A 26,046-nucleotide genomic window follows, 5' to 3' on the forward strand; every position below is an offset into this window, starting at 1 on the left:
TCAAATGCCATTTAAAGCCCTTTTGAAATCCAGCCCATCCTCCTCTTCCATTCTCCTCGCCTCACATACTCTCACACCAAAAGAGAGGACTCAGTAAAAGGGTTACGTCTACCAACGGATGTTTTTTGGTCATTGTTGTTAGCTGAACATTGCATACATTTTGTATTTTTTCCTCCCCAACCTTCTCTATCACCAGGCAACCAGAAGAACTTGGTTCCAGTCGGATAGATAAAATTATTTTATTGGTATTCCCCCCTCCATCTCTGCCGTGTGCATCAAAGCCGAGTGGGACTCCCTGCTTTGCTCCCTCTGCAAATTTAACTGTGTGCTGTTACTCCTCCGTCCCTTTTGATCTCTTCCCCTCTCTCTGAGGTGCTCTTCAAGCAGAACGCGTGTTAAAGCCCTGCCCTTTTGCAACACACTTAGAGCCAAATACTGCTTTGGACATAATGGAAGATCACACTGAAGAGGGATATAAGAAAAGCGAGGCGATTCTCTTCACGAAAGACCAATCACTGTGTGAGAGGTTAACTTATTATTTTGCATGTTAGCATCGCTGAAGGGGTCGATCGTCTTGAGGTCTGTTGTAAGAAAAGCATTATAATAACAACACATTGTTTTGATTCCATGAACTGAGGGTTTTCCAAGCTGCGGTGAGCTGTGCGTGTATGTGGTTGAAAGGGACAGCTTGAGCGTATACGTTTCCCTGAACCGGACCATAGACAACAGTTGGTATTTTGATGGGGGACAACAAGCGAGAGCTGGTTTAAGCTCTCTTTGCCTTTGGGGGATAAGGGAATAATATTTCCTCGGCAGTGAGCCGTGTTGTCACGGACATGCCCTCCCCTTTCTACAGCTACTGCTTGTTGAGAGAAAACTAGAGAAAAACACCACAGACTACGTTTCTCAGTCGCTGTCCTGTTTTTTTTTCTTTTCTTTCCTTCCATCACTCTCTTTCTCCCTCTTTTCTTTTCCTTAATGTTTTTGTCAAATAGACAGGTGGCCAGAGCCATGGCCAGAAGGACATCTGTGCTGTTACTTCTCTCTCTCTCTCTCTCTCTCTCTCTCTGCCTGCCTGTGGCCTCCTGCAGTCTGAACAGGAGTCAACAGGGCCTCTCTCCTCTGCATTCGCATTCACATTCACATGCTCATTCTCCCCGCGCTAGCGAGAGCAAAAATAATACTGAAACATTCAGCCACGCTCGTCCTCCTTGACGCACTAGGCCCTGCCATTCTCTCTTGCTCTCTCTCTTGCTCTCTTGCTCTCTCTCTCTCTCTCTCTCTCTCTCTCTCTCTCTCTCTCTCTCTCCTCTCTCTCTCTCTCTCTCTCTCTCTCCTCTCTCTCTCTCTCTCCTCTCTCTCTCTCTCTCTCTCTCTCTCTCTCTCTCTCTCTCTCTCTCTCACACACACACACCAGTCCCCATGGACACAGGCTCAGAAGTTGTTATTTTGGATCCATGTAATGATACTGCTGTTACTCTCCCACACACGCACACTTCTCTCTCTCTCTCTCTCTCTCTCTCTCTCTCTCTCTCTCTCTCTCTCTCTCTCTCTCTCTCACTCTCACTCTTACAGCACTCTTGTCTCTGTCCTCCCCACCTCCCTCCCTTCCTGGTTGTGATGGCTGGGCTGGGGTGTGGGTGGCTCGGCTAAGCAGTGCTGTGCCTGTGCTCTGCTGCCACTGCTGCCTCCTCTACCGCTGCTGCTGCTGCTGTTGCCGCTCTGGCTGAATCTCAATCACAGGGAGCCTTTAGCTGAGTGCCGCTGCTGTCCTTTTGATGGGGCAGCTGCAGCCATTCACTCCTCGGCCCCCATTTCTATTGAAATGCACTGACAGGAAGGGGGGAGGGGAGGAGGGAAGAGAAGAGAAGAGAAGCGAAGCGAAGCAGAGTGGGGGAAAGAGGTGGTGGAGGAGGCCAAGGGTGGATGGGCTGGCCTGGGCGCTCTGTGCGTGACTGAAAAGCATACCTAAAAGCAAAGGAGCAAAACAGAGAGGAGCAGTTAGCAGCAACACACGTGTGTGTGTGTCTCTCTCTCTTGCTCACATGGAGGGGGTAGGTCTGAAAGACCGGCTGTATGATTGTGATGTACATGTCTTACAAAAGCCTGAAAGCCTGTAGTCTTTTTGACCAGCTGTACCAGAGCCATCATTGCATTGTTAGCTCTGTATGTTTATTGTGAAGCTACGAGGAAATGAAGAGATTAGAAGCGGAAAGAAGCATGAGGAAGTGGCGTAGTGAGTGCATACATTTTGGTATTGATTGGTAAAGCGTGGCTAGATTGGGCTTTGGTTATGGCTGAAGCCTTGTGTTTTTGCGTTGTGCACAGAAGCTTGTGTCCGCTGTCAATCATACCCCTAAGGCAAACCAATGTAACCTTATTAGTAGGGCTGGGAATCGATCCAGATTTGCTGGATCGATTCGATTTCGATCCAGAGGGCCACGATTCGATTCGATTCACGATTCGATTCGATCCGATTCGATATCGATCTATTGTATTGTTGGATTGTCACTTTAACCCATTCATGCATCTTTTAACAACTACAAAAAGCATCATATGAGTGTAGAGAGTGTAGTGTAATGTAATGATGCATAAAACTAGGCTATATGAATGTATATGGCCTATAAAAACATATAGGCCTATATCAGCTTCAGCAGCCAATACAAACATGAAATAGGCCTACCTTGGTATGATAGAGGTGGGAAACTTGGTATGAGAAAGAAAGGTGGTAGGCCTAAATAAATTTAATAAATGCAATAAATAAATGCCTTAGGCCTACACCATGGCATTCAACAGACTATGCATGATGAACCTAAATAGCCTAATTAATATAAATAACAATCCATAAACCGCCAATATAATCTCTCAGTAACACATACTGCTACAGACGAAACCACAGCATAGCATTGGCCTATAGAACACACGCAGACAGACCGTTTGATTGACAGGTCAGGGAGACCGTGCGCTTCCCTCTGGTGGGTGGGCGTTGAGTGTTGACGGTGGGAAAGTGGTGAGGAAGTGTTTTTATGCAAACGTTTGATATTGTAGATTGATTATAGGTTATCTGTGTAATGGGACATTATTAGTGGATGTCGCACTGGTAATCTAGCGCTGAGAAGAGATATCGCTGAAATCTGATGCTGCTTTAGAGCTGTGGATATTTCTCAGTCAACCGTGGAGATGGGCACTAAACAATCGCGTTGACGCAAATAAATAAAGAAATTCAGAAGCAGTTAACGTAACGCAGCTGTTAATCTCAGTAATTTGATCCTTTCCCACCACGCTCTCTTATCTGTATGGGTGCATGCTTGTGCACGCGTGTGAATGTGAAAAGCACCCTTTCGTCTCCCTTGCCATCCTCGCATTCGGAGGTTAAGTTAGAAGGCGGGGATAATAATTTCTCCTAATTTCAACAGCCTACAAATCATCTACTTTGTCATCCAATTAAAATTCGTCACTCCATCCCAACTCAAAGTGTCTTCCTTCGCTGTTATTAAAAGAAGAAGCGACGGCATTTTTAGGTTTCAAATGAATGGAACCAGTGCGTGTAGCCCACAATGGTTTGTTTGCCGATATTCAATCACATGGCATTTTGGGTTCGTGTTTTTTGTCAATAACACTACTCGGAAATGTATTTGAACCTATTATAGCGTGTTACACACGAAATGCCCCGTGTTAATGCAGACAAAGTTCTTCTGGCTATTATAACTTTGACAGACGAAATAACAACAATGCTGCGCAACGCAACTGCAGGCATTTCCGAAAGCGGTGTAATGTAGCTCCTGGCGGGCCGCGGGAAGGTTGCACTATGCATAAAATAAATCCATGAATAGTCGAAAGTAAAAACTGCCACTACTGTCAGGAAAAGCCCCCGTGTATTTGTGCATGAGTGCTATGTTGAAGAGAGCTTCCGACGCGGTTGAGAATATAGGGATGGGCCTCCGCAAAAAAAGATCGATCCACAAAGTTTTGGATCGATATCGGATTTTTCGGACGTGAATCGATATTAGATCGTGGATCGATTTTTTGAACACAGCCTTACTTATTTGATATGACTCTTAACTGCTCTGGGGAGCCAGGTGTATGTGTTTTAGTCTAGGGCTCATAAAACTTGGACGGACTTTGTCATCCATCCACTTTCCATATACCCCCGTCCAGTTGCCAGCATGTGGAGTGATTCTATTCTTGGCCGACGTAAGCAATCCCAGATCTTGCCAGAATTTTCCACTCTAAATGAGAGTGGCGATGGGGCATTAAAGCTGGAGTAGGAGTAGAGGAGAGGTGGAGGAGGCGGTGGCTAGCGCTAGCTACAGAGAGACATTTGCCACCAGAGCCTATTTAAAGCCCCTGCCAGATTCTCCAGAGGCCTGGGGCTGGAGCTTGTCCTTCAGGTGCCCTACCCCGGCACACACACACACACACACACACACACACACACACACACACACACACACACACCCCTGCACACCTACTCTATACTACAAATCAGGCCCAAGACAGTTCATCCTGGCAAGTCCAGAATTATGTCAAGACGTATATATTTATCTCTTTCCCCGTGACCAGGACCTAGCAGGAGCCGGACGGCCCCAGAATGCAGCGCGACGCAGGGTCTTGCTGAGCTGTGGAAAAGCGGGTCAAACCGTAGTTTATTCCCTTCAACAAATGGAATTTGTCCCATGCTGATCCGACGGGAGAGATAAGGGCTAGCTTGCCGCGGCTTGGATTTACTGCCGTGTTTTTTTTTTTTTTAAACAAGAGCAGGTTCATTTGCTAGCTCTGTATGCGCGTGGAGAGAGGCAAAATAATACATGAAGACCTTGCTGCCGTTGCAGTTGTGCATTTTAAATGCTAGCCTACTTCAAAGGCAATGCAGGCTGTTGAAGAGAGGGGAGGTGTAATGGCTTCATCAAAACGGAGGTGGAGGGGGGTGCTGAGAGGAATTGCGTGATTTGTGAGAGCTAGTTACATAGGATTAGGGGCGTATAGCCTCCCCCACCTTCCACCAGCTCCTTTCAGTATGCTGCTTTATTCCAAAGCTGATTCCTTGTTTGTAGTGGTGTAACAGCAGCTGTGTAATACTCGGACAAGCCAGAGAATAGAAGATGTGTATCAGCGTCCTGTCTGTGTGTGTGGTGTGTGCACATGATGCATGTTCTCGCCTGCATGGTCTTTTGTCCCCTACGTATCCTGTAATGAGGGCTGCTAACACCGCCGCCAGTTCCACATTGCAAAAGCAAAAGGTGCTTTTTATAGACACGCAACCCCCCCCCCCCCCAATCTATGTGGGGCAGAATTGGAGATGATTTCCACCCCCTTTTTATGTACGCTCAGGATTTGTCATATCTCTCTCTCTCTCTCTCTCTCTCTCTCTCTCTCTCTCTCGCTCCCCCCCCCCCCCCCAGTTACCGATTTAGTCATTAGTAGCCAGAAATACAAAGTAGTTTAAGCAGAACCAGCATGCACAGCCTTTTGATGGAGCTCACGTGCAAGAGGCAGTCTTTTGATCTAGGCTACATGCGGAAAAGCAGCATTATATTTCCCTGTATTAACCATTGTGTTGTCTGCAGCCACTCTGGCATATGGTTTGTGGGTGAAAACAACATATATTGACTAGGGCTGGGTAAAATAATCGATTCAATCGATAATCGATCGATATCATTTAAAATTCACATAATCGATTCACAGGGCACAAAATCGATTTTTTGTTCTTTTTCTTTTTGTTCTTTTTGTTGCATTTAGGTCTATGGAAAATACCCAGTAGGTATTAGTCAATTAGGCCTAGGCCTACTTATTACACATTAGCAATCTGTTACTACTGTCAAGCCACAGCCCTTTGACATTTTTATATAAAAATAGGCAACAGCATCTTTTGGGGGAAATCCTTGCACCAAAAAGGGAACGGATTGAATCGATTCTTTGTGAATCGAATTGAATCGAATCGTGATAAATCGATTCAAAACCCTCAGAATCGAAATGGAATCGATACAGGAACATAGCTGCAATACCCAGCCCTAATATTGACAGTATTATCCACAATTTATCTGTCCCGAATTTATCCGCATTTCCCACTGTATAAGCTTAGCACTAGGCTTAGATTGAGAGCATGTTGATTATAATATCGTCCCAAATGATTGCATTCGGTTCTTGTGATTTTTCACAATCAGTGATAACATTCAATCAAAACGCCCAGTCATACTCAACTGCATTCATATTGCTTCTTTTGAGCTGCTCTGTGATTGGATAAGCGATGGCTTAAGCTTAATCATTTTTGGCTAAGTTGGAGGCTTAATACAGGTTTCTCACAGCTCACTTCAAGACATGACTATTCAAGACAGTTTCACGTCATTGAAGTTTGTGAATATAATCTTACCCCACAGACACAACCTCTCTCTCTCTCTACACAGTTTCATGTAATGGTAAAGGCAGACAGACCAGAGTTTGCGTTTCACCCCTAGAGAAACGCAAGTGGTGGCACTCGCAGTGGTTCTCCATGTTCTTTTGCCTGTCTGTGCTGCTGGATCCTCCATGGTCATTGTTCACCTAAATCCCTATTCATAACCTACGCTTCGTCAGTTTTGCATATTTTTTGCTCATATGTTCTAACCATCATGGCCTTTATACCTCTGTTCATTGTTGACGTGTGGTGTGTTTTTTTCCAATTCTTTTCAAACTGTCTCGATCTGTGACGTACGTAAATGAATCTCAAAATCTACAAAATCAATGGGTGGAACGTGTGAAACACTCCACACGTGTCCTTTCCCATCTCACACGTAGGGTATGAATTGGGCCTTCTTCGGTGAACTTGTCCCATGCTCCACGACTGACATTGCACTGTCAGGATGCTGCCGGCCAAATCCAAAAAGCTATTTATAGTAGTCCACTCGTATATTATGGATGGTTAACGTCATAAATAATTCACCACAGGATGGGGTGTGGTGGGTATTTCTGGACCTTCTCACGCCTTTGATGATGGGGAGTGGGTTTGGGCTCAGGTTCGTACGAGGCCCACATCTTCAGACCCCCCTCTCCTTGGGCCCCCTTGACTCCTATCCATTCCATACTCCATACGTAGTCTCCAGGCCAGCTTCGGTTGCAGTCTTTTGTTGGTAGCCAACCAAGAATAATGGGATGTGTTTTAGAATTCAGTATTAGGTTTCCGTTGTTTGTACCTACTGGTACATTTCTGGGCAATATGAAGCTTATGTGTTAATGATGATCTATGATATGGTCTACTACACATGGGTCCTCTGAAGAATATGGGTATACAGGTATACACACCCTATGTATAGGACATGAGATGCTGCTAGGGAGCTGGCCATAACTGCCTCCGTCTCTACCTCTCATCACCTCTGCACCTCGTGCTAGTTCCTGAGGAAGTGGGGTTGTGAGGAAGTTGGGGCAGTTTGAGTTTAAGCTTAGCTTTTGTCTCTGGGTTTCCCTCCGACTCGTCAGTCTGACTCATGTGCATATGAGGCCACGCGGTAACACTTTGAGTGGCCGTGCTAATGGCACACATGCAAACAGCCATCCTCTCATCCCCCTCCGCCCCCTCCCTCCTAAGCTTGTTTCCAGGTAGCACGCACCTCTCTCTCTCTGTAGCTCTGAGTCACCCCTCACACACTAATTACATAAACTGCATTAGCACATAAATGTGCTAGCGGCTAACCTGAAGATGGCACAGGGTCATTTGAGTAGGACATTTTCACACAGCCTATGTGATGCATGTTGTAAGTCTAGACTGGAACTGTGGGACACGCGCATAAATTACGAAGACGTTACGTTAAGGGGCCTTGTACACATACACTTAGCTGTTAGAGGTCGCTAATATTGGCATGACCGGTTTTTGATGTATTTATTTGTGTCGTGTGGGGCTAATGTGAATGGTTTTCTGGTGCTGCGTGAGTATTTACTGACACCCATTTCATCATTACTGCCATTTTCTCCCCACCTCCCTCAAGAGAAATCAATAATTTATTTTGTCATTATTCATACGCTCGAGGAAAATGCTCAGTAGCTTTCATGGTCAGAAAAGTGCGCCTTCATTGCAGATAGAGCACTGCTTTTAATTTTCCAATTTTCATGTTGACTGCTGCAGTACAGCCTAGTGCATGTGTTCAATGGGTACATGTAGCAAGATACAAAAGGTGTGTGTACTGTGTGTGTGTGTGTGTTCTGAGCACACGTACCTGATTACATATGCATGGATTTCAGATGAAATTACCTGGTTCTCTCTCCAGGCAAAAAAAGAGAAAAGGGTGGAAAAATGCCAGGCAGGCTCAGTTTCATTCTCTACTGTGCTCGTCTGCTTCTCTAAAGCCCTGCAGAGGTTTTTCTACCCCGCATCGCCTCTCTCTCTCTCGCTCTCTCGCTTTTGCTTTCGCTCCCTCTCTCTCGCTCCCTCCCTCTGTTCAATTTCCATTCCATTTGGATGTTTCCCTCTCTTGTGCTACATTCGCACTGTGACACACTTCTCTGAGGGCCTAGCGTGGCAGCAGCCCCTGCAGTCCTATCATTAGGCTTTTCCACAGCTTTGCAAATGGCTTGTTTGCGAGACCACCCGGTCGCTACTCCCCTTGCTCTCTCTCTCTCTCTCTCTCTCTCTCTCTCTCTCTCGCTCCCTCTCTCGTGCAGCCATTATTGTGAAACAGATTGGCCGTTGACAGTATCGAAATAAGATGAGACTATTTTCGCTACCTTTCTTTGTATTTTAAGATGCCATAGCCGTGATGGCACCTCTCTAGATGTCCATTTCTTTCTCTTGTCTTTGCAAGGGCTGATGTTGCATCACACCAGGCAGGCTGTGTTTTTCGATAAGACTTTTAAAGTGGACACCCTAGGTTATTGACGAGGAAATGTGTCATTTATGTTCCGACCAGAATCTTATCCAGTTGCATTTTACACTTGCATGCTACATTTTGTTTTCTATTTGCCTGCACTTTTCTATGTAGAACCAAGACAATGGAAGCATGCTCCATACCTTGACAACAATGTTGGAACAGAGAGAGAAAAAGCAGGAAACGACCTTTCAATCTTTCACCTTTAAACAGAACAAGCTAGTCTAATGGTAGGCTAATTCCCTATAAAGGCTTCTGCATGAATTCAGATAATTAATTGATCATTAATAAACAGGACGTACCCCTTTTATGTTCTTAATATTATGCACTAAGTTAAAAACATATGCTTATTGAAAAATAAAACGGTTATGGTTATGATTACCCAAGGTGTGGCCATAGACCTTGTTGAATGACCTGTATTTGGCCCACTACATTGCCTTGTGTCTTATCAGCGATCAGCACTACTGGCGTTTATGCTTAGTGTCCTGAATGACAACTGCAGTGAGTTTGCAGAAATTGTAGCCCAGTTTAGCGTACAGGATGTGCCTCGTGTGGTTATGAAGTAGTAAGTATTTTTTTGTAAGAGAGCCGTAGGAATGCTAAGTAGACGATTTGCTGACGATTTGTATGTCTGCAGGGTACTCTTGTATGAATAGTTGATGAATGTGCTATCCGGCCTTCGCTTGTTGTAGTCTTTGCTTCCTGTTCAGGTAGGCTACATATTCCACCGCTCAATGTTGCGTGGTTGAGGCCTAGACAAGTACCTTAAGTCAGTTTCTCACTCAAGCACCTGACAGTAACACTCACCCGGCCATCATCAGCTGGTCAAGAAGTTGATTTTGTACTTTGGTCATGCTCGACTGCTCCGGCTATTAGCACAGCTCTACTGGGATAGCTAAGCCTCTGTGACCTTTGACGGTGGTAGCAGTACTGTAGCCTTGCCACCTTGTATTGAGCATAGGAAACTGGCTCAGTGGCATCCACATATTTGCTTTATTTATTTTTTTCTAGTTGAGCACACTTTGAAGTTTCTGAGTTGTTTTTTTTTGCCTTTAGATTGGGTTGTTGGTGGTGGTGACCTGAACTTGCTTACATGCATTTTGATTAGCTTTTTAGAATAAAATGCCACTTCTTTACACCGGCCTGAGGAGAATCTTTGAATGATTTTATTCACGGATTGTTCCGGTTCCCGAGGGCTTACACAGGTCTCATCCTCTTGTACAAATCAGAAAACGTAAGGGGATGATGATGATTCCCATTTCAGTGAAGTGACAAGACTGGTAATCCCATAAGAAAAAAATAGCCCATAACACTGCCTTTCTTGTTTTTCTTCTTTTTTTCCCCCCACTGTCGCCACAGTCGCGTTGAGCAGAAAAATAAATTGCTTGTTTCGGAGCGGAGTATAATTAATCCATATGCATGGGAACAACAGTATCATGGGCGGCCCCAGAGAGAAAGAGACAGGGAGAGAGTGTACGTGTGTGTGTACGTGCATGTGTGTGTGAGCGTGTGTGTGTGAGAGCGTGTTAAAGCATGGGGAGGCAGGGGGGCCTTATTAAGGGTTTTGTCAGTGCTGTAATGACAGTGCTGTCAGAGCTGGCTGCCATCCATCTGCAGGGATGTATGTCCGGACTCGGCGAGCAGGAAGCCCAGTCCATCTGTGACACACACACACACACACACACACACACACACACACACACACACACACACACACACACACACACACACACACACACACACACACACACACACACACACACACACACACACGGAGAGATAGACAAGCAGCCAGGGAGGTAGGGGAAAAAGGGGGAGAGAGAGACAGCGAGGAGGAAATGGAGGGCAGAGGAAACGCAGGAAACACTGTGCTTCTCTTAGCGGCTGGCCGCAGCCTGAGGGGATGGGAGATGGCTGGGCCTGGACTGGCAGTGTGGCGAGAGACGAGAGAGAGTCCTATTTTAAGGGACCGTGATGGAAGGGGGGCTCGGGTTTAAAAGAAACTGTCTGTCTTTTGGCCGTGGTGCGCATCAGTAGTTTTTTTGTCGGGGTATATTTTTGGGGCCCCCTTTCTGCTCTGACACGAGAGAGTTTGGTGCCGAGCCCAAAATGATGGCGTGGCTTGTGTAGTCAGCTGCTGGTAGAAGAAAAACAAAAAAAGCTTCCCTCTTTCTTGTTTTTATTTTTTCCTTTTTTGATGTCGGCTGCTCAGAGCAGAGGCCTTCTTCTGTGCACGTACACACACGTACACACACACACACACACACACACACACACACACACACACACACACACACACACACACACACACACACACACACACACACACACACACACACACACACACACGCTGCCCCACTCTCTCGACCACTCCTTTTCCAAGCCTCATCTCCTCCGCTTTACCCCTTCCCCTTACCCCCTGTCCACCTCCTCTGTGTTATTGACTGGACTGTAATTCTGCTCTGGCCCCTTAACTCATGCAGATGTGCTTCTCCTGAGCCCGACAGCTTTCCGATGGGCAGCAAATGAGAAACGCTGGTGGTGGTGGTGGTGGCAGGAGAGGGCTAAGGGTGGCTGCGTGATGCGGTGTGGACATGAGACTGGGGAGCAAGGGGTGGTTCTGGTGGTGGTAGTGGTGGTGGGCGTGCTAGGTGGGCTGACACTCTGGGGGGCTAGGTGGCTCTCGCTTCCAAGACACTAGCGGGGATTGAGGCTGACACCTAAGGCCCGGGGTGAGGACAGGGGATCTTCCTCTTTAATGATTAAAAGAAGACCAGCTTTTTATAGGCTACACTTTCACTTACACACACACACACACCTGGAGGCTGACAGCACCAACCTTTAGTCTGTAGGTTTGTGTGTGACCAGCTTAGTTGAAAGTCCCTTGCGTTTCCCTTTGCAGTTATGTGTAGGCTTGTATGTGACGGGCTTGGTTGAAAATCCTTTTCGTTTCCCTTCGCAGGCATGCATGGTGAAGCAGAAGTACCATCTCTAGTTTGTCGTCTTTATTATTCTTCCCTCTCTTTACAGCATGCCTATCTTCCAACCTCCACCTAGGGTTAGGGTCTGTTTTTTCTATTCCAGTTTCAGAGAGATGGTACTGGCCGTCAAATTGCAGAAGGTTCAGGTGGTTTGTGTCTTGGCAGCGTCTCCGGATGGCAAATGGCTTGGTTGTCGTGCACGCGGCTTTGTAATGTGTTTGCTTGCTAGAGCACTCTCGATGATCAGCCGCCCCCCCTCTGGCACTCGTGCCATCATTGCCGTGGAAAACTTATGCCTGCATGCGTGCGTTACCATGGCAACGGAAGAGTGGTAAACACAATGCTTGACGATCAGACAGGTGTTTTTTATTTTTTATTTTATTTTATCGAGTAGCTGAATGAATGGCCCTCCTGTTTGGAGACAAATGTGTCCAATTCAGATGCAGTAGGCTTAGGCAGTCACGGTAGTTTTTAGCTCGTAAACCTTATTTGTCTAGATCCCATTTCATCCCCTTTTCCCCATTTTGAATGTTATTAGGTCCCTTGGTATTTTAAGCTTAAACTCCTCCATGTTATTAATTGCTGTAGCTTGTTATCGTATCTTATTTATTAGCAACGGTGAGGTTGTTTTTCTCCCGCATAGCACTCTTGTTGTCATACTGTAGCTTGCTTGTGCTCGCTGCCTGCTCCCTGTCTTGTGCCTCTCATCAATACTCAATACTCTATTATTTTCCTCCCTCCCTTCCTCTCCCTTCACCCTCCTGCTCCTCTTTCTTCTTTTCTCTCTCCTCTCTGGTCTGCATTCGATGGCCGTGGCGATGCACCACTCCAGGCCTCTGCAGTCCTGCTCATCCCAGAATCTTAAGTGTGCGAGAGACAGAGAAAAGGGAGAGGGGGTTGGTTGGCAGCGGTTGGACGGTTGGGGGATGGGTGCAGGGGCCGGTTCACCCCTACGTGTATGTGTGACTCAGGTGTTTTATATTTTCCTTCTTCTTCTTTTTCCCTCCCTGGTGATAATCCTGCCCGCTTTCCCAGCTAGCGTTGTCGGCTAACATTCTCCCCTTACAAAGGAGCCCGATAGTCAGGCTGAAATGTACGCCTGTGTGCCCACGCAAAGTCCTTGGTGCTGCACAAATGTCTGCCGCTGTGCCTGCCTGAGGTCATCCAATTGTGCGATTATATTTCATGGCCAGTGTGAATGTATTATGGTCCAAATGCAAGCTCGCGAATCATGTCAATAGCAATTCGAGGAAGCCTAGCCACACTGCTTGAAGTGAGCTCGTTTCTTTTCTCCCTCAAGGACTGCAGTATTACAGCGTGTTCTGTATAACGACCGACCGTGCCCCGCATTAATGTTTGCGCACCCTTATTAGGTAATGTCTTCAGGTGCATCGAACATTCTATGTACACCATTCTAAGACGCACTCAATATCTGTATTTCATGGACTAGTCTGAAAATGAACAGACACAATTCCTGTGTGCACCTCAAACAACGGAATACATTTTCTCTTGTTGTCAGGGTCTGTTTTGCGAAATGGGACTGCACAGAAGCTTGGCAAACTAATATAATGTCTGTATTGTGCAAGATAGAAAATAGTACTGAACTAGAATGTTGTACTAGGTTTATCAGCAAGCATGACATGATGAGATGATACCTCTTGTATTTTACACGTGTTGGCTATGCACAGCACTGCAATGCACCAGTGCACACAGTCGTTTTAAATGTTGAGATTTGCTGGTGCATGATTTTTGGCTTTGGTTATTGCATTTGCATTGATGCACCGCTCTCTCCGTGGTGTTTGTTTTTATATATGATGGTGTCACTGTGATGTCTGACAGCAAGACAAAATTGACTTGGATGCTGCGAAATGATATAGTGGGATATTATTTGCATACTATATTCTTTTGAAGTGGTTTTGTTTGTGCTGTAGCCTCATGGAAGAGACCCAGTGGTAGCTGCTGCGGCTTATCTGGCCGGTTCCTCTGCAAGAAAAGCAGTTGTTAACGAGACACTCGTCTCAGATTAAGGCCAATGTTTGAATTTCTTGGAATGTTGCTTTTCTCCCCTCCTCCCCTCCCCTCCTCCTTTGCAGAGCCGCCCAGAGAGAGCTGGTTACCTTGGCAACAGTAGTGTTGGTGTTTGGAGAGCAGGAGCTCGGCAGAACGGCCATGCTGTTGAGCAAACAGCACTGCTGCTGCTAACTGTGTCAGGGCTGGTGCAGATTCTCAATGCAAAGCCAGAGCCCCTAGCTCTTCATATCTCTCTCCCTTCTCTGAGCTTCTTTTACGCACCATCTGTAACCGTCCCTCCCCATCCCCCTAGCTCTTTTTTTTAAAGAGAACTTTTTTTCTACCCTTCCATTCAGGCTTATCTGCGACTTTGTTTTTCCCCTCTTTCCTATTTTCCTGTCAACAGTGTTTACTCCATTCCCCCCGCCCTCCTCCTCCTCCCTTCGCCCCTCCCTTGCCTACTTTTGTGTGGCTCAGCCCCTCTGCTTCATGGCTTTTGCTCTCCCCTCCCCCACCCTTCTCTCTCTCTCTCTCTCTCTCTCTCTCTCTCTCTCTCTCTCTCTCTCTCTCTCTCTCTATCTCTCTCTCTCTCGTGCCATTCTTTTGCACTCTGTGCTGTGTGCTCTGCAGTGTCCAGATGGACAGCTCTTGTCCTGCAGTGGCCCTGTGCTGATGCTGTGTCTGCCTCGGTCCCCTCCCCCTTCTCTCTCTGAGGGCCTGGCAGGGGGTTGGGGGGGCATGTGGTGGCGTGCTGCAGACGCCTGATCTGGCCCTGCCACCCGGGCTAATGCTTGTACCATCTGCACCCATCTATATCCCAGGCTTGGGATTGAATCTGCCGCTCAGACGGACCAGGTTGCTGGGTTTTCGGCCCCATCGTGGGTCTTATGCAAGCTATAGAGCCGTTTTTGTTTTTGTGCTGCATGGATTGCTGTTGCTATTTTCTAGCTACAAGAACATTAAATAAATACTTGTCCACCGTTTGTATTTCTCTCTCTCTCTCTCTCTCTCTCTCTCTCTCTCTCTCTCTCTCTCTCTCTCTCTCTCTCTCTCTCTCTCTCTCTCTCTCTCTCTCTCTCTCTCTCTCTCTCTCTCTCTCTCTCTCTCTGTGCACATTGCATTGCAGAGATGGTTCTTTGGACAGTGGCAGTATAGCTGAGATATTGTAGCCACTCGGTGTATGGAGTGCCCCCTGGCTCTGTACTAGGGCCATTTTTAATATGCTTGAGTGCGATGTGCTCAGGCTTGGCATGCATGCTGCAGAAGGCAGTCTGATCAATAATGTAGATGTTTTTGAAGAGGAGCAGCGAGCAAACCAGCAGCAGATAGCTCTCCTGTATCGTCTGCTCTCGCCTGTCTCTCTCTCCCCTGTCTCTCTCTCCCCCACACATCACACACACGCACACACACACGCACACACACACGCACACACACACACACACACACACACGCACACACACACGCACACACACACGCACACACACACACACGGTTCCCTGCCCAGTGTCAGGTTGCTCTCTGGTGTGCTGAGCAGATTGGATGGCTGAATAGAATTTGCTTCAGTAAGATATTACAATAAGCCTGAGCTGAGCGTCACTGCTATTGCTATTGCTAGCAGCGCTGCTGCTGCTGCTGTCGCTTCTGCTATCCATGCAGGCTCTGCTGGTCCTGATACTTGATGCTTGAAATGCAGCAGGCTGGACTCTGGTTTCTGTCACACGAAGCCACTGCCTCATAGCCACTTGTTTTTCTCTCGCTTGTTCTCGCTCGTTCTCTGTGTGTGTGTGTGTGTGTGTGTGTGTGTGTGTGTGTGAGAGAGTGTGCGTGTGTGTGTGTGCGCGTATGTTTGTGTGTTTGCATACACCTCTGCTGAGCGTTTGTTTTTTGCCGCAAAGGTGTTGACATAATTTGAAAGCTTGACCAAGCCCTAACCAAAAACATGACACAATTTCCTACGCTAGTAAGTTGGACATTTGCTGCTTTAATGTTCTGTTTTTGCGGCTGTGGTTGTTGACTGTGTGTGCTTACAGGTAGAGAGAGCCATTCTACTGTTATTGTCGTGCTCGTGTGAGCTGGAGACCGACAGGGTTGGAAAAGAGAGAGCTGGTGCATATATGCATGATGAAAAGGAGGCTAAGTGTGCGAGAGACAAATGAGGAGAGGGGTGTGGGCAAGAGAAAGGGGGGCAGTCATGGGGTGCAGCAGGCAGGGAGTGGTGGGCTGCAGTGTGGAGTGGGGTGCTACGCGGTGGAGTGGGGTGTGTGTTGGGGTGCGGTGTGGTGTGATGGTGGAGTGGGGTGCTACGCAGTGTGGTGGGGTGGAGTGCAGTATGGGGAGGTGGGGTACTGTGTGGTGCGGTGGGGTGCAGTATCGGGTGATGGAGTGGGGTGTTGTGCGGTGCGGTGCGGTGGCGGCTCCATCGGTGGGGTGGAGTATAGGGTGGTGGAGTGGGGTGTGTGTTGGGGTGCGGTGTGGTGTGATGGTGGAGTGGGGTGCTACGCGGTGGGGTGGAGTGGAGTATGGGAAGGTGGGGTACTGTGTGGTGCGGTGGGGTGCAGTATGGGGTGATGGAGTGGGGTGTTGTGCGGTGCGATGGCGGCTCCATCTCCTACTCCAGCGGCCTGATTTCCCAGATAACTGGAGCTGGCTGCTGTATGGTGGAAATTGTGGCGCTTCCTGCAATCTACTGCCCTGGGGAGCCATGGAAAGAGAGGGAGGGAGAGCCGGATAGAAAGAAAGGGAGAGGGATTGGTGGAGTGGACGAGCAAAAAAAAAAGAGGGGAGAGAAATGGAGTGGGCAAGGGAGAGCGAGCGGGAGGCGGTATAAAGGATGGCTGTGCCCTCAGGCGAGCATTAGAGCGCTGGTCTCCTCCCCACAGCGCTGGTCTCTTAATCCCACAATGCCTGCCCGTCGATGCCCCACATAGTGGCCGATGCCCCCGAACCTGCACAAAAGCTATGGGTGCTACTGCAGCCGCAGACACAAGTACACACACACACGCACACACACACCACACATTAGTCTATACAGGCCTGCTTGCCCTGAAACAACATCCACCAGCCGGCCCCTCTGTTCCCTTTATGTCTCCATTCGGCCACATTAGCACCAGACCAAATAGACCATGGATGCATAGGCCATAACTGCATACAGTCGCTGTGTGCTCCCCTTCGTGTTTTCGCAGTCAGGGTTTTGCTGACAAACATGAGGGACACATGACTTTGGTGAGAACCTGTTGGCCAAGTTTGTTTTTTTCTCAATATAATTTTGGCAGTAGTGCATTTCAAATTCTATTCTTCTATATGGCCAAAATAACTGAAATGTACAGTGATGAGGAACCATTGGCAGAAAGCCATTATGTTTTATTTAAAATATCAATGCAGTGGGACACTGTGCACACCTGACACTACAACCCTTCGTAGACCTATCATTGATGGTAGGGACTGTGTGAATTGGAGAATCTAATGAATGCTTGAGTCTTGACTTTTCACAAACGATTAAAAATGTGAATAAAGTCTCTTCATTGGCAGTTTGTGGCTCCATGCCAGTTTGAGCACGACAGACTGTGTGTGTGCTTGTACATATGTGGACGTACCTGTGTGGATGTGGGAAGTCCGGCCACTGGTGAGCTCACATATGGCACTTTTTAACTCTGGTGCCAGCATGACTTTACCCTACTCTCCTTTACCCAAATTCACCTGCTTTAAAGTGATACTGCACCATTTCTCATAAGCTCATTTTACACCTCCCACCATGCAGTGAAATTATAGTGTTTTACCTTTTACCAGGCCTTCCTGCAGTTCTCCTAGTCTGTTGATATTGTTATTGAATCTTGTGGGATCATAGGGCTAATCTGCGTTGCCAAACTCGTAGAACAGATGGAAGTACTGGAGAAAGGTAAAACTTGTTATTTAACTTGAGGGTGAAATAACTTTATTTCCAGAAATGGTGCGGTATCGCTTTTATTGTATTGTTTTCCATCTCAGTTGATGCAGTACTATCGTGTGTAAATTAAATGGTTTACGTTGAAACGACCATGAATTAATTCTGAAGATGTAGGCATGCATAGCGGTTATCAACATAATTATCAACGGCTTTCAAAACACTGTTAACTAACATAGCTAGTTAACATGACAACAGAAAGGAGACGTTTAGCTGATATGGCTCCAATAGGCAAGTTGTTTTTCTGCTATATCAGTGATCTGTCAGGCCACATTTCTACAGTCGGCTCTAGCCGTTTGGAGTCTCGCCAAAAGCAGGGACTAAAAGCAGTCTCTGTTACCAAGCACCAGGACTGGTGGAGAACTGAAAAGATGAAGTCCAGAGGTGTGGGGTGTGCAATGCTGTATGCTTAATCTGTCAATTGCATCATCACAATTGATTGGGTCTGTTCTGTTGTCCTAGTCATAGGGGCTGGTGTGCATTCGTCAGTGTGCACATGGCTAAAGTATAAGGCTACTCATTGAGTTTTTGCAGTGTGGTTATTCAGATGAAACTCTTTGATGAACTTGCTGTGAGAATCGGCTCCTCTGCTTTTGGTACATTGTGTGTTTAGTCATGGTGGGGGCACTCAATGCATACTTCATTTATTATTGTTTTGCAAAACTATCATGTGCCTAAAGAATGTATTTGAAACTAGTCTCACCATTTTGATATACGAAGCCAATGACCTCAGATGTCGCCACTCATACACAAGCACACCTGGACAGCATTGTGCATGTTGACTTTGAAATCGGCATTTTCCCTGCATCAAAGTCTTATGTTTGGAGATGGCCCCAGTTTGAATGAACCCTGGCCCAGCATCTGGGAAGAGGATTGTGGCCGTCGGCCACGTCTTTGGGCTCGTCCGATAGTGGCCTGGACTGCTGTAGCCCTCCGCTCTGGCCTTGACTTCTTGGCCCAAACCCCTCACTGCAGCACGCCTCACGCCGAGAATGCAGCTCATGCATCATGTCAGTTGTAACTCAATAGCCCTAGACTCAGGAGTGGAAAATAGGAATAGGTCACTTTCATCTTTCTTTTTGGGATTGCTTTGTACGCCTCTCCTGTCCTTTCCTGTCAGTCTGCCGTCCTCTAGGTGGATTGTAGTCTGTCATCCGAATGATGCGTGATGCCGTTTTGGAGATGCAAGTTGTTGCTAATAAACGAGGCAATCTGAGTGCACAAACATGTTGGTTCAGGCGGTGTTTTTAGCTCAAATCACTTATCAGCCGTGACTTGCCTTGAGTCTGTCTGTCTGTCTGTACATTATTTTGCTGAAATGATGAGCCTGCTTTCTGTAATCTGTTCTGCTTGCGTGCTGTTGCTTCTTTCAGACTTGTGTGCTGAGTCAAACCTCATTATTGTAGATGGCTATGCACAAATGAGCCTGTTAGAATCCCATCCCCCCACACCCCTCACACGCAAACACACACACTCAGCTTAGTGCAGTAAACACCTCAGTCACTAGAGCCCACATAGTCTACCTCTACTACCTTCCTGGGCTGCCTACCTTGCTGGCCCCATGTCCTTAAGAACACTAGGCTAACCCTTCTGCAAATGTGCAAGATAGACATATATCATTTGTTTTTTATTCAGCCAAATGCGTATGTGGCGACAAGTGGCCCTAGTTGCTGTTAACTTGCAATCCTCCTGTGTGTTTCAATGCTGTTGGTCTGGATGTAATTTTTTAGCTGCCCTCTGAAACATGGGCTACCACTTTTTGTTGGTGTTCCGCTTGTTTCCATTAGAAGACCAGAGAAACGAGGCGGTGTAATTTATGAAGGTAAATTGTTACAGCAATGCTTCCCAACATGTAAGCAAAGGCAAAGAGCCTTTCCTGCGTCCTCAGACATTTTGCTGCTTCGCTACCACTCTTGCCTGTGATGTGGTGGCGTGATTTAAGGTGCAGTTTGGTGCCCATTTCCCCACATCGTAAATGTACAAGTCAACAACAGCCCAGGCCGTCCAAACAGTCTCCCTCTGACGAGCTGGGGAGAAGAGGGCCCGTCTCATTGCGCCTGTCTGGCTTTTGGTCATCAAGCAGTAAATTGCAACTCGCAGTTGGCTTTGATTTTTAAAGAGAGTTGTGTGTGTGTGCGTGTGTGTCTGTGTGTGTGTATATGCTTGTGGGATGTCGTGCCGTGCAACGTCTTGACCTGGCCACCCCAAAGCATGCATGCGTGCTTGTTCCTGTACGGGGGTTTGCACTGGAAAAGTCTGCGTGTTGGTTTTGGTGACGCCCGGGCCAGTGGCCCGTATGACTCATCCTGTCCCTCTCAGGTTGTTTTTGGGAACAGTATATTTTGCCCCTGAGCTTGCTCCGCTTCGGCCAGGAATCCTTGTCCACAGTTCAACTCTGAGCCATGACATGTCATGAGGGTATCCTATCCTCTCTCTCTCTCTTGCGCAGGTCAGAGGGATGAGATGCCTCACAAGTGCTGCAACTGCAGGCCTATTCCAAAAGAGCTGCTGCTTTCCAACACCAAGCTTCTCCTTTTAAGGTCACCAGAGCATAGAAACCTTTCTTGCTAGGCAGACAAGGTTCCGACGGAGATAATGGGCTATTTATCATACTTCTCATGGTGTTGAAAGCTGTTTAAATATGTACTATTGTTTAATTTGGTGGTCATGTTGTTTGCAAATGCACTTGGAAATTCAAAATTTCTGAACAGTGTTGATATTTATCCTAATTTTATAACTGACTACTGTACTTCTGGCTAACAAAGTAGACTGCCATCCTCCTGGTTGTGAGTATGTGTGTAGGCTATGCTGGGGGGAGGGATGTTTACTTGTGTGTGCCCATGCCAGCAAGGCATGCACTCTGTGTGGTCAGGGATTTTCTCAGTAAGATTATAGGGCTGTTTTCAAGTCCCATTAGGAGGCCAGTGGCTCTCTATACTGGATTAGTCCAATCTGGTGCATTCCCTGCTGGGAGACCCATACAGGCTCCCTGATCCTCCCAGACACGCCAACACCACCGGACTTAGCGATTTGTCAGACACTAGCCATTAGCTGGCCGCACCAGAGAGCGGAACCTTTGAACCCCCAAGTGTTGACGGCGCTCTGAAGGTCCAGACATGCGAGATACTAGTACAAATCCCTCGTCTGAAGTTTTGTTTTAAGCAATGAGATTCCTGTGGCAAACGCATTATTTTACCCTCTCAAGGGCGCTAGGCTGCAGATGGCCTTTTAATGTGAACCTCACATGAAAATCTCAAGCCATCCTGAGAGCATGTTATTCATCACCGGCGGAATAACAAAGTTGATCCCGCTAGACCGGCCCCAGCGGCTCTCGGAGTGCCGTAACAGCACTGACGTCTGCAAGTCATCTAAGGAGCCCTCGAGTTCCTTGAGACTCTTCAATGAGCTAATCAGGCGGCACAGCACAGGAGGGGGAAAGCCATGCAGGGCAACAAAATTGAGTAAAGCATCCCAGTTAAATAAAGGATCAATTTGCTGTTAATTATTCAGTGTTTAAATTTGCTCCAATTCATTTCCTCTAGGTCAGGTAAAAGTTGATACTAGCTAGCGGGCGAGGCATGTAGGGCCAACTCCATTCTTTCGCCTGCTGGCCACAAGGCCTGCCAGGTGTTTTGGGAGACGCATCAGGTTTGCTTTGCTCATGTGTTATTCTGTGTTGTTTTTCTGGTGGAGACCACCGCTTGCAACAGGATAAGAAAGTGCTCTCACGGGGCACAGGAGAAGTAGGGGCTGAGAGAGAGAGAGAGATCAACAGGAATGTGGAAAGCGCGTCCCAGCTGTGGATATCTAAACTTGAATGCCTCCAGTTGGCTCTCAAGGACCCTGATAAAAAAAACCCTGCCATTAACTCTTGGAAAAACCAACTGTGTTGATGTAGGCACCCCTTTTCGACCCAGGTGGGGGTTGCCTCTGGGAAAAAAAAATGCTAGCGGGAGTAAAATTGAAGGGGGTTGTCGTGAGTAGTTTGAGGTAGCTTTAGCTTAGCATTTCAAGAGGCCTGTTCTTGCTGTGTTGCCTGCTTTGCTTGGCTAGCTCTAAGCCAGCAGCCATACAAGCTGGGAAGAGGGAGCAGGAGAGTTAGCTGGCTAAGCAGCCAAGACTGTGCTCCTACTCCAACTATATCAATAGAGGAAAATGATCCCTTACGCCAGATTACTTTTTAGAAATATGAAATTCCAGAATCTGGGAGCAAACTAATCCCCCCTCTCTTTTCTCTCTCTCTCTCTCTCTCTCTCTCTCTCTCTCTCTCTCTCTCTCTCTCTCTCTCTCTCTCTCTCTCTCTCTCTCTCTCTCTCTCTCTCTCTCTCTCTCTCTCTCTCTCTCTCTCTCTCTCTCTCTCTCTCTTTTTGTCTTGCAGGATTCCTTGGACTTCACCTCTGCAGTCGAGTGATTTTATCTGGATTTTAACCTTTCCCCCCCTGAAGACGACCATGGAATCGGTAAATATTCAAAATCTCCTGTTTCAGGGCCGTAGCGTCTGCACCAAGGTTAGCTGCAGTAGCGGCACTGCAAGTACTTCCAAGGTTCTATGTTATCGTTTGTGTGTGGGCCTCAGATTCTTGTTGTGTCTAGTTTTGCATGTTGACGTGTCATACCATCTGTTGACTGCCGATTTGTTGTTCTTGAAACAGTAGTTCTGAGTTGTTAGTTTCTGGTCCTCGTTTATTTCATCAGCCGTAGGTTGTGACTGTAGGTTGTCTGTGGTGTTTGGGTAGGTGCATTGAATTTCCCACCGATCTACAGCACTTACTAAATGGGGTGTGCGTACGTGTGTGTGGGTGGCAGGAATGCTGTCTCTCTTGTCAGAGCTGCAGTGCCAAGGCAAACCTGTCTGCCTGTTCTACCGGGTCGACTTTTGTGTAGTCTATTTTGTCCCTCAAAACCTCCCTCCCTTTCTCTGCTGTCTGTTTTTCTTTTAATCTTTGTTTGTCTGCAGCGTTGCTGCCCCACCCCCTCCCCCCTCTCCCCACCCAGTGTTGCAGTCATAACATGGATTTCCTGTTTGTGATGTCTGTCACAACTGTCTTTTTTTTCTCCGCATTTGCCATCAAAAGGTGCAGTCTTGATTGTGTGTTCATGCCCTTCATTTGGGTGTTTTGGGTGAGCGAGGAAGAAGTAATGCAGAGTCGTAATCGAGAAACATAGCGATGGACGGGAGAGGGAGATGAGGGGAGAGAGAGGGAGATGAGGGGAGAGAGAGGGTGATGAGGGGAGAGAGAGGGCGATGAGGGGAGAGAGGGAGAGAGAGGACTTTAAAGTGGCTGACGGTGGCTGTGTGCTAGTACTAACAGGCCGCTCCAAAGCCTGTTCTCTGGGCTCTGGTATGCATGCATTAAAGAGCGGGGCTTAGGCCAGTGCATGCCCGGGCCCTGCCTTCCTGTCCTTTTGTTCCAGGCTTGTGTCTGTGTTGCTCTCAACGTGCGTGCGTGCGTGCGTGCGTGCGTGCGTGCGCGTGTGTGTGCGTGCGTGCGTGCGTGCGTGTGCGCGTGCGTGCGTGCGTGTACCTGCTAGAAGAGTGTGGGCTTGCATGTATTTGTGCGGCTCAGAAAAATGTATTGGGGGTGAGAGAAGTGGGTCACTGCTCACACCGAGACGGAGAGGAAAGGAAGAGCAAGAAAAGTGAGTGAGGGAGAGAGAGAGCGGCAGAGAGGGGGAGCGGCAAGGAAGAGCAAGAAAAGTGAGTGAGGGAGAGAGAGAGCGGCAGAGAGAGGGAGAGGCAAAAGGAGAGCTATAGTGATAGAGAGAGTAAAAGGAGTGAGAGAAAGGGAGAGAGCGAGAAAGAAAGCTGCGTTGCTAACGAAGAGTGTGTGTCTTCAGCAGCTTGGGCATGCTGTTCATGTGACTCCTGTGCTGTGCTCCTTCATCAGTAAAGCAGCAGAACTCGGCTCTGGAGCTCCCACGTGCTCATTTCATAGCTGACTGCCGTGCTGCTGCACCCCCTCCCCCTCCCCAGGAAAGCTGGCTACACCCGTTGCATAAAGGCTCCTCTCGCACGCACATACATACACACACGGCTTCACACATTGCATAAAATGGTCTTAATATGAACACACACACACACGCACACACGCACACACACACATTGCATAAAATGGTCTTATGAAAACACATATACCACACACACATACACACATTGCATGAAATGGTCTTATGAACACTGCATACACACACAGCTTTGCACATTGATAAAAGGTCCTTATTACACACGCACACACACACGCGCACACACACACATGCGCCTCCATGTTTGTGCACTGCAGTTCCCTTTCTGACTGGGTGTCTGGCCGGCGTCCAGCAACAGCCATGTAATCTGGTGGACAGCGAGAACGTGGCAAGCTGAACCACTTTAAGCCCTGCATGTAAGGGCCCGCGCCATCCTCCTCTCCTCTCCTCTCTTCTCTTCTCTTCTTTTCTCTTCTCTTCTCTTCTATCCCCACGTCTTTAGAATCGGATCTCCACACCCCCCCTCTTTTCATCGACTCAGCGATTGGGAATTCGCTTGACTGCTCGTTGGGGTGTTGGCAGGAATGCACTACAAACATGGCCTCAAAATGCCACTTTTTCGCTCACGCTTGAAGAAAAAAAAAACACACGCCGTTGCTGCGCATTTCCTTTTTGCGGGGCTTGACAGCACTTTGAAGGTTGTTTTTTTATATATATTTGAACGTGGATCAGTTGATGTTACAGCCCCGCAGAGCTGCGAGCTGAAGAGTGTGGGTTTTTTTTGTCTATCGAGGCCTCAAGGCTTTTGGATGGGGTGGTTAGCTTGAATCGAGCTGGCTAACCCCACTCGTCTGACTCTGAACAGCCTGTGGTGGTCGGGACGGAGAGGAGAGCTGCTGTTAAGTCAGCCAGCTGGCCGAGGGCCTCCTCATATTTACCTGCTTACACAATAGCATTTGCTGTCACGCCGGCATGCCGATGGCGACAGCGCTCCGATGAAAATCGGCCAGCGTTAGATTTCCGATTGTTGTGTCAGAGAGCCCGCATACCAGGCCCCCTCCTCCTCCTCCTCCTCCTTCCCCTCCTCACACACATGCGTACACTCCTCTGTCTCAAAGCTTAACCCTTGCCTGGCTCCTCTTGTGCCATTTTCTTTTCCCTCTTGCTGCCTGTCTCGTGCTCTTTCTGTCCTCTTCTCTTTCTCTGTCTTCCTATTTCTCCTCCTCTTCTTCCTCCTCCTCCTCCTCCTCCTCCTCCATATTCGGTCACTAAGGATCTGTGTTGCAGCGAGCATGGGCGCTGGTGCTGTTTACCTCTGAATTCAGACCCATATCTGCTTACCGTCAGTGGAAACCAAGGAGACTGATCACAAAGCTCATTACGCCGCCAGAGCTGTGGATTTCTTTTTTCTTTTTTTTTTCTTTCTCTCTCTCTTGCACTCTCTCTCTCTCTCTCTGGCTCTCGCCACCTCACATTCGTTCTCTTTTCGCTCTGCCCTCCCTCCCTCCCCTCTCCATCCTCTCTCCTTTTCTCACTCTCTCCTTCCCTCTCCCTCCCTCCCTCTCTCGCCCTCCCTTGCTTCTCCTCATGTGATGCCAGTCACATGTTTTCCAGGCACCCGGTACAGTAAATCAGAGGCAGATTTTATTTTTACTCTGCTGCTCGGCTCGGCTCTGCTCTGCTCTGCTCTGCTCTGCTCTCTTCTCCTCTCTGCTCTGCTCTGCTCTCTTCTCCTCTCTCTGCTCTGCTCTTCTTTCTGTTTTGCTCTCTGCTCTGCTCTGCTCTGCTCTGCTCTTCTCTGTTTTGCTCTCTGCTCTGCTCTCCTCTGCTCTGCTCTGCTCTGCTCTGCTCTCTTCTCTGTTTCTGCACTGCTCTGTCTGCATAGCTGAGGGCTGAACAGAGGCCTAAGGAGGGGCCCTCTCTTCGCTCTCATTTAGATGAGTTTCCTCCTTTTTTCCCTTCTCTCCCCCTTCTTATTCGTCTTTTCAGTCTCTTCACAGTGCCACTGAAAAGGCTGAAACATTTTGCTCTCCCTTTATACATTTCTGTAGTCTGCCTCTTTCTCCTCTTCCCCCAATTCTCTGCTCTCTCTCTCTCTCTCTCTCTCTCTCTCTCTCTCTCTCTCTCTCTCTCTCTCTCTCTCTCTCTCTCTCTCTCTCTCTCTCTCTCTCTCTCTCTCTCTCTCTCTCTCTCTTGATGGAATTGTACAGTGTTATTTGCCTACTGCGAGTTTGTGAAGATGAAAGGAGTCTCTCTCTCTCTCTCTCTCTCTCTCTCTCTCGCTCTCTCTCTCGCTCTCTCTCTCGCTCTCTCTCTC

At 47.7% G+C, this 26,046-nt stretch overlaps 1 protein-coding gene across 1 annotated transcript in view; it reads left to right on the forward strand.

Annotated features, from left to right (window-relative positions):
• ankrd11 (ankyrin repeat domain 11) overlaps positions 1-26,046 on the forward strand; it is a 144,080-nt gene that overhangs the window by 4,897 nt on the left and 113,137 nt on the right. Inside the window, exon 2 of the mRNA XM_063188699.1 lies at positions 22,144-22,225. The gene's annotated coding sequence lies outside the window, so the exon portion shown is untranslated. The remainder of the gene's footprint in view (positions 1-22,143; positions 22,226-26,046) is intronic.

This window comes from Engraulis encrasicolus, chromosome 22, assembly GCF_034702125.1.
Source record: "Engraulis encrasicolus isolate BLACKSEA-1 chromosome 22, IST_EnEncr_1.0, whole genome shotgun sequence".
Lineage (NCBI taxonomy): Eukaryota > Metazoa > Chordata > Actinopteri > Clupeiformes > Engraulidae > Engraulis > Engraulis encrasicolus.